Source organism: Rhinatrema bivittatum, chromosome 9, assembly GCF_901001135.1.
Source record: "Rhinatrema bivittatum chromosome 9, aRhiBiv1.1, whole genome shotgun sequence".
Taxonomy (NCBI): domain Eukaryota; kingdom Metazoa; phylum Chordata; class Amphibia; order Gymnophiona; family Rhinatrematidae; genus Rhinatrema; species Rhinatrema bivittatum.
The window spans coordinates 16,995,086-17,004,477 of NC_042623.1; positions in this window are offsets into that span (position 1 = coordinate 16,995,086).

Sequence of the window (9,392 nt, forward strand, 5' to 3'; positions counted from 1 at the left end):
CCCCTGGTCTGACCACACACTTATAAATACCACTCTCTCTATAAAGAAAACATCTTCCACCCTTCCATCTTCCAATTCTGAAAACCATGCACCAGAGAGGACCTAATCTCCACCTGCACCGACATCACCAACAAAATTGGCCTAACTAACCCCGCATCAGCATTCTCCTCCTGGAACAATATCACTAAAGACATAGCTGACAAAATCTGCCCACTTACAACAAAATAATCAACCCATCACATAACATCAAAAAAGCATGGTACTCCCCTGAATTAAAAAAACTTAAATGTGAATTAAGAAACAAAGAAAGAAAATGGCGAAAACATCCCTCACCCTCACTGCTTGCCTCATACAGATCCTCCATGCATACATACAGGATTACCATACGTAAAACAAAGCGTGATTTCTACGCCCTCAAAATTCACGACTTTCAATTCAATGCCAAGGCACTCTTTCCTTCGTATCTGACCTTACCAATACCTCTCCCTCATCCAGATCAGACACTGACTCCAAAGACAAATGTGACGACCTTGCCCTTTTCTTCAACAACAAAATATCCAAACTTACTTTAAGTTTAAGTTTTCCCTCTGACACATCCTACTCTAATGTCCTTCCCATAAACTCCATGGCCAGCCTTGACTGCCTTGAACAACATCATCATCCGAAGTAGAATCCCTATTAAAGAAAATTAAACCTCCTCACACCCATCTGATACCATTCCCACCAATCTCCTAACCATTACAAACCTAATGGCCAAATCCATATCTGAGATCATTAATTGCTCCCTCACCCTTGGTAATGTCCCCACCATGCTAAAGCAAGCAATTGTCAAACCCATCTTAAAGAAACCCAATCGCGACCCATCAGAACTCGCTAACTTTTGACCAATCTCAAACCTTCCTTTCCTAGCCAAAATCACAGAAAAAGTAGTCAACATCCGTCTTTCCGAATACTTGGACAAACACAAAATTCTATCACTGTCTCAATTTGGCTTCCGGAAATTCTTCAATACGGAAACACTTCTATTATCACTCACCGACACTATACTCAAAGGTATAGACAATGGGCATTCCTACCTCCTAGCAATGCTCGACATATCATCAGAATTCAACACTATCATCCATAAAATTCTATTAAACCAATTCACAAACATCAGCATAACAGGAACCGCTTTCCACTGGTTTGAATCCTACCTCAAAAACAGACACTACAAGGTCAAATTGGGTAACTTTGAATCCGACCCCATTGACCTAACCCGAGATGTACCTCAAGTCTCTGCCCTATCCTCTACCCTCTTCAACATCTACATGTTACCCCTCTGCCAACTCCTATCTGACCTAGGCCACACCCATTTCGTGAAGGATCTAGGAATTTGGATTGACCCAGAACTGAACTTCAAAAAACACATTGCAATGAAAATCAAAGGTTTCCACAAATTATTAATTCTCAAACACCTCAAACCATTACTGAACCAACCCGAATTCAGAACCATTCTCCAATCTCTGATATTTACAAGCTTCGACTTTTGCAATTCTCTTTTGATAGGCTTACCCAAATCAACGACTCGCCCACTACAAATATTACAGAATACCACTGCTAGAATCCTCACCAGCCACAAAAAAAAACAGATCACATCATCCCTGTTCTAAAAGGTCTACACTGGCTACCTGTAAAAAAAAGAATTGAATACAAAGTACTAACCATCTTACACAATTCAATACACAACAGTGAAAACACTTGCCTAAACAACATAATACAAAAACACAATACTCAATGTAACACCAGATCAACAAACAAAGCCCAGCTAGACATCCCATCAGTCACAACTGCCAAACTTACCACTGTAAGAAAAAGAGCAGTCTCAATAGCCGGACCACGTCTTTGGAATACTCTACCGGAAAACCTAAGACTACAAAACAACACAAAAATATTTAGAAAACTACTCAAAACCTGGTTATTCAGACATGCCTACAAAGAAGGGATAGGGTAAACATTCAATACTACCCTGCCCTACCCAAAATAAATAACCACTGCTAAGCACTTTATAACTTGATAACTCTACCTACCCGTCATACCTATCATCATAACCAGTTGGTCCTATTGTAGACAATTGCTTTTCCTCACTTGTAAAATATACTCAGTACGAGGCTGCACCTCATTATGAAACCCCCCTAAAACTAACTGATATAACTATGAAACCACAACCCTATCGGTACTATGGTACATAGTAAAACTGTTCATATAAACTCTTCTTATACCCTCCCACAGTTATTAATATAAACCGTTTGACTGTTCATGTAAACCATTGATATACTTGTATGTCGGAATGAAGGCCTGTGCCGCCTCCCACATAGTTATTTAATGTAAACCATTTGATTATTCATGTAATATAAACCGTTTGATTATTCATGTAAAATGTTGATATTTCTGTAAACTGAAGTGAAGGCCTGCGCCAAACTTCGGTATATAAAAACAAACAAATAAATAAATATATATATGAGGATGATGTCCAAATTCTCATTCCCATCACTGATTCTCTACACACCTCACTAAAAATCTGAGATAACTGCATTAATGCAATCAATCAACTATTCACAAAACTTAATCTTTCACTCAATACTGCCAAAACAGAACTCCTCATCATTTCTCACAATCCCCACACCATTACACACACTCACTCCAACACCTTGCCCCCTCCTACACACATCGCACAATATGTACGAAATCTTGGCGTTACCTTCAACAACCAACTAAACTTTAAAACCTTCATAAAATCCACCATGAAAGAAAGTTATTTCAAACTTCATGTCCTAAAGAAACTAAGACCCCTCCTACACGTCAATGATTTTCGCACAGTCCTTCAGGCTTTAATTTTTTCAAAAATTGTCTATTGCAACTCCCTCCTCCTAGGCCTCCCCACCTCTACCATCAAAGCTCTCCAAATGCTACAGAATGCTGCAGCCAGAATCCTTACAAATACACGCAGGAAAGACCACATTACACCTATCCTAAGAGACCTCCACTGGCTCCCCATATCCTGCAGAATTCTTTACAAGAGCCTCTCCCTTATACACAAGACCTTACACAACCATAACATCCAATGGCTCAATGACTCACTTCAATTCCACTCATCCAATAGACCCACCAGATCTGCCTATAAAGGAACCCTTCACATACCACCCCCTAAACTCACACACCTTTCCTCCACAAGAGATCAAGCTTTATCGATAGCAGGTCCCAGAAAGTGGAACTCAATGCCGCCTGACCTCCGCATGGAACCACGTATTCAGAAATTTAAAAAAAATTAAAAACATGGCTCTTCAAACAGGCTTTCACTTAATGCCCCTTATCTTCCTTTTTCCCTCCCACCCACCCCTTTCCTCTTTATCTCCCCCCCTTCCTCTCCCCTGCCCCCCCCCCCCCCCTTCTAGCCTCCTTGTAGACATTCCCTCCTTACTTTTTCACTCATTAATTATTATTTGTATTCCTCTATGGAATTACAAAAAAATTTTTCATTATACCAAGTATTAATATTTTATTACTACTCTCATAGATATGTACCTATTTAACCATATGTACCTATCTTATCTTATGTTACAAACCATTCCATGTAAATGTTTCATCCTGCATTATTTAATCACCCAGTTCCACGTAAGCCGATACGATGTGCAAACAGTTATCGGTATAAAAAAAATAAATCCTTAAATAAATAAATAAATAAAAAGAAAACTAGGTGTTGAATTACTCACATCCTCTCCTCTCTGAGAGATCCCTGACACAAAGTTGTGTCTCTACCTGGAGATAGATTCATGGTGCGAGCACAAGGTTTGCTCATGGCACGACCATCCTTAATGAGGGGTAAAGGGAAGTGACTGCCCTGGGCTCCAAACTTTGGCAGGCCCCCAAAGTGCCCTGGAAGCTTCATCCCCAATACTATAATTTCAGCGTTCCAGGGCCCCACTGCAGTTCATTCACCCTGGGCCCCGCACAGGCTTCAGGTCATCCCTGGCTCATGGCCTGGTGTCCTAACCATCAAACCCACCTTCCTGTTCTTCCCTTCCGTTGGCTTGCTCTTGACATCAGAACACATAGGTAGACATGGATTAATGGGACACAGCCAACATGGATTTACCCAAGGCAAGTCTTGCCTCACAAATCTGCTTCACTTTTTTGAAGGGGTTAATAAACATGTGGATAAAGTTGAACCGGTAGATGTAGTGTACTTGGATTTTCAGAAGGCGTTTGACCAAGTCCTTCATGAGAGGCTTCTAGGAAAAGTAAAAAGTCATGGGATAGGTGGCGATGTCCTTTCGTGGATTACAAACTGGCTAAAAGACAGGAAACAGAGAGTAGGATTAAATGGTCAATTTTCTCAGTGGAAAAGGGTAAACAGTGGAGTGCCTCAGGGATCTGTACTTGGACTTGTTATGGGGGCCAATTTTGAAACTGCCTACCTCAATTCAAAACCCGTGGGTAATTTGTACCTGCAGACCTTAACCCTCATTCTCACACGTCTGCTCCCTTGGAAAACTGCCAGGATTATCAAGATCCTGCAGACCTTTGTAGCTCTCGCTTTTTTCTATGGAAACTTACACGCGTAGCTTCGGAAAGGCAATTCTGTGCATGTTATTTTCCGATCCCGCCCCAATACAGGCCTCTGGGAAGGCTTCCCTTCAACACAGCTTAAAGGTACATGCGTAGCGGGGCTCCACGTGTCTTTAGAAGCAATTTTCGGACGGGTCTGCGTCCCTGGGCGATGGCTTGGAAGATTGCAATCCGATAGGAAACCTTAGCTTGTCTGCAGGAACTGCAAGTAACATCAAGCTAGGTTGAGAGGACCTTGCCCAAATCTCATCTTGGAGTGAGTTTCCTCACTCCGAAGGCCAGCAAATCTTCACAAGAGACCACTGTTCTGTTTGTAGGAGTCATGTAGAATGTCAAAGTGGCCCCTAACCCCCTACACTCTTACCTAATCCCCACCTCGAGTTACTAGGTGGGCCTACCATAGGGATATAAATACCTACCTATGGGCCATGATATTATGGCCAGGTGTGCTCTCTCTCTCTCTCTCTCTCTCTCTCTCTCTCTCTCTCTCTCTCTCTCTCTCCTCTCTCTCTCTCTCTCTCTCTCTCTCCCCCCCCCCCAGTGGCCTAGCCCCTCCCAAAATGTTTTGTGCAGTTCTTTTATTCCAGGGGACATTTGGTGCAGGGCTAGGAAAAGTTTCACATGAATAACCCCATGTAAAGTGCTTACAGTTTTAGTTCTCCTACTGAGATTAATGTTTCGTCCTGGAACTGCGCAGCAGAAAGCCTTGGTGTATTTTTTTTCTTATATAAAGATTCAATTCACACAAGGAATGTTTACTCAAGGAGGGATTTTGTGGTTCTTTTTCCCATCATTCAATTAGTCCCAGCTTTTTACAGAAATGGTGTTAAGAATGATGTCATTCAGCTAATAAAAAAAAAATTGCTTTTATAAATGCCTCCTGGGACAGACAGAGGGAAATATTTCCCCTTATTCAGCAGAGAGAGATGAACTGGCAGCAGCTTGCTCGAGAACGTGGCTTGGGCTGCAGACGGCTGAGCGCGGCAGAATCTACAGCAGTGGCAGCGCCCACGACGTGGAAAGGAACCGGTGCAGGCAGCCCCAGGGTTCCTGCGCTGACACAGACACATTCATCGCTCCTTTCTGCGTCTGCCAGCAGGCATCTGGGGACTGTATGGGTTTGCTCCTAGGGAGCCCAGATTTCAACAGTCTGTGCGAGCCACGCAAGCGGGCCCGTAGAGATTTAGGCTAGTGTTTTATAAACGGTGCTCCAAAAGCATGTTTCAGTAGCCACATCTATTTGTAGTGCAGAAAAGTGCATACTTTATCTTGCTATTTTATGCAACTCTGCGCATATATTTTTCACCTCATGTGCATGAAATAACCCAGAATTAAACGCAGAGGCAGGTATTTTGTAAAATGTGCACTTTCTCTGCTTATGAAAATACGTATTTGTGCGTTTGCCTGGAATCCCCACTTCACCCAGACCCTCTAGGACTTCACCCCGATGCCCCATCGCTTACCCCAGACCTCCCACCCTAGAACTGCAGACAAAAGGCAAGTGCAATTTAATTTCTGTGGCCGAATTAGCCGGTATAAAAACGTGCGGACAATTTTGGCAATGTATGTGTGTATACCAATTACAAAATAGCTATTTGCACGTGACCTTCTGAACCCCGCGTAGAACACACCTAAAGCAGGCCTTTTTTTCCTTGTTAACACGTACGCAGGTTCACACATTCTCCCAATGCTTCTAGAAGTAGAGCAACCCCTCAGCTCTGTTTTCTTGTTGCAAATGAGAAAGACAAAGCGAGCGTCACCAAAAACGTGTAAAAGGGAGGCTGGAAATTATTCCCCATTAGAAGATAGCAAAAGGCAAGCTACCATGAGGCCAGGGATGGCTCCCGAGCTCCAGTGATGTCATATGGTTTATTATGATGTCATCAACGCCTCATCATGTCCGCTATATACACAGCCTGACATGCAATGTCAAATTAAACTTTCAAAACCATTAATTCTATTTAAATTTAGAGCTGTCATAATAACCAGTCTGCTCTCTTCTGGGATCCTCGCCAGTGAGGTAATAAATCAGTCAAGTAAAAGGGCTTTGGAATCTTCAACCAATCAAAATGCAGGATTCCTGCCTCAGCATGCTAGGCCGCCGCAGGAGGCTTTATCAGTACAATTCATGGAATGAAATTTATCAACACTATTAAATGCAAGAAATGCTTTATCTAATGATTATCCAACCTTCTTAACCAAGGAAGGAAGATCACATCCCCCACAGTATTCCAGCCCTGACTGGGGTGTTTGATTTTTGCTCTGTGTTATAATTCGGTATTTTCTGGGTCTGCGCTGTGTGAGTTGGGAGGTGGTGCAGCATTTGAACTCACATCCGGGCCAGCAGCACTGCACCCTCGCAGCATGCCTAATGCTGTCTTATTCCTGCACAAGGGCATTTCAGCCCCATCGTACAAACCTCCCGCTCCCTAATTCTCACGCCATTTGCACAGAGCAGTGAAGAAGAGAATAATTTGCAATGCACAGTGCTTGTTCATTCAAATACAGCCCTAGCGTGCCATTCAAATTAAATAACTCACCTTTGGGATGACAAATCTAACTGCCAGGTTTGTCCCTGATTTTCTTGGTAGCATGGAGAGGGATGAGAAAGCTAATAGATAGGATAAAATGACTTTATCCAAGGTCAGGCAGGGAGTGTGGAAGAGTAGGATTTTATCCCAAAAAGGCAGTCCAGAACTTACAATCATCTCTGTGCTCCAGACTACATCTCCTTGTGGTCACCTACGAGCCAACGTGGGAGCATTCGCAATATTTTGAGAACAATGGCTTTCTCTGCGTCTTTTTTTTTTTTTTTTTTGGCACTGCAGAGTTTGAACTTTTACTTTGCTTCAATTCCTTGTAATGAAGTTTTGTTATTTATTTCTCGGCCCACCTTCCCGGTCCAGTGATCGCCCAAGGCAGTTTACAAGATCAATACATGTAATCGGTTCAAATCAGTTGTTACTGATTTAGTAAAATGAAGTTTGTAGGATATTTCTACTCTCAGGAAGCAAAACGGCAAATCTGGATGTGTAATAGATCACTGGCTGATTTTAAAACCCCTACGCGCGCCGAAGCCGGGAAATATGAGCGTGACTCGGCGTGACGTGTGCCGCGCGGATTTTAAAACCCGTGCAGGGATGTGCGTATCTCCCACTAGATGCACAAATCCTAAAAATATAAAAGGGGCGGGATCCAGGCGGGTCATGGACGGGCCGAATCTGTAAAATGGAGTCAGCGCATAAGGATTTATGCGCACGAACACACACCGGGGTCCCCCACCGCATGACTTTACTCCTGCTATGGACGGCGTGTAAGTCGTGTAACAAAAGAAACCGAGGCTAGTCAGCGGGGTTTTAAGGATCGGGGCTAACAGGGTAAGAGGGAGGCGAGTTAGCTGGGGGGGGGGGGTAGGAAGTCCTCTTCTTTACTGGGACTAACTGGGAGCAGACTGGGAAAAAGGGCTATTGCAACGGCATGCGTGGCTACTAAAATTCCCCCCACTTATGCTCTTGAGTTGGCGTTTGCACGCAAATGCGTGCGTCAATATAAAATCGCCGCGTCCGTGTGCGCGCGCCAGCAAACGCGCGAGCTTGCGCCCGCGTGCGGGTCTTAAGATCCACCTCTAAAAAGATTTGCATGAGGAAAGCGATTTTTAGCTCTGTTCACTCTCTCAGAAGGGAGCACTTCCACCAGTCAAGGTCGCCCAATATAATCACTGCTTTAATGAACTCTGAATATAACCTTACGAGTACCATTAGAGTACCGATGGACAAACCATATAGCCAGTGCTGGGAACCATACAGAATTACATAGTTAGCCTAGAAGAAGGCCTCAGCACAGTCATCCAACACAGCCTTCTTCAATGTGTGAGGAAAGCTGTGGTCAATCAAGGACACACGTTCACGGCGAGTCAAGAACACACGTTCACGGCGAGTCAAGTCATGGATCTGCTCCGAGCCTTGCTGGGCTAGAGTGGGAAGCAGGCGGGGGTGGCCTGAACGCCAGACGGAGCCTCAGTCCCTCTACCTAATCTCCAGGTGCTTCTCTTTTCAGGACGGTATCAGCTTGCTGAACGCATTACACCTTAGAATCGGCTCGGCCCAGCTCTAAAGGTCCCTGTGCGCGGGCCAGTGGGAAATAAGGAAAGGCTGGGAAACATGCTGTGATCACGTGCACGACGGTGGAAAGCGTGGCAGACGGGTGATGCAACAGGCAGGGTTTAAGTTGTGCAAGAACAGGGCCGCTGACATATTCCAGGGGGCTGATGCTTGGTGTTCCTTGCCAGAGTCTGACAATTAGAAACAAACAGTATCGTTACAAACGTTGTCGAGAGCCTACGCATTCCTTGGCGCTGGGAACCGTAGGCCAAGAGAGGGCAGCAGGGCACAGGTTTTTAGGAATGCATGTGACCCAGGTGCAATCTCACTGGTTGACGCCGCCTCACAGGGTTTCTCTGGAATCTGTTTAGCTTTTCCTGTAGAATTTTTATTTTTTTTTTGGCTTTCATTACCAATGAGCAAAAAAAAAAAAAAAAAATCACGGGGATGGACTGTGATCCTAGATCGCGGAAACTGTTCATAAATTGGTGCCAGCTAGCTCCATTTCTTGCCAAGAGGATTATATCAGGCTTTCAGTGAAAAAGGGAGCTGGCTAGCAGCACAGCCCTAGCAAAGCGCAATTATGTTGGATTCAGTCTTCCCCCTTCCACACTCCCCCATAAAAAATTGGGTTGCATGATGCCCTGCTTATTTCTGAACTGGGCTCAATTTGAACCAGCATCCTAA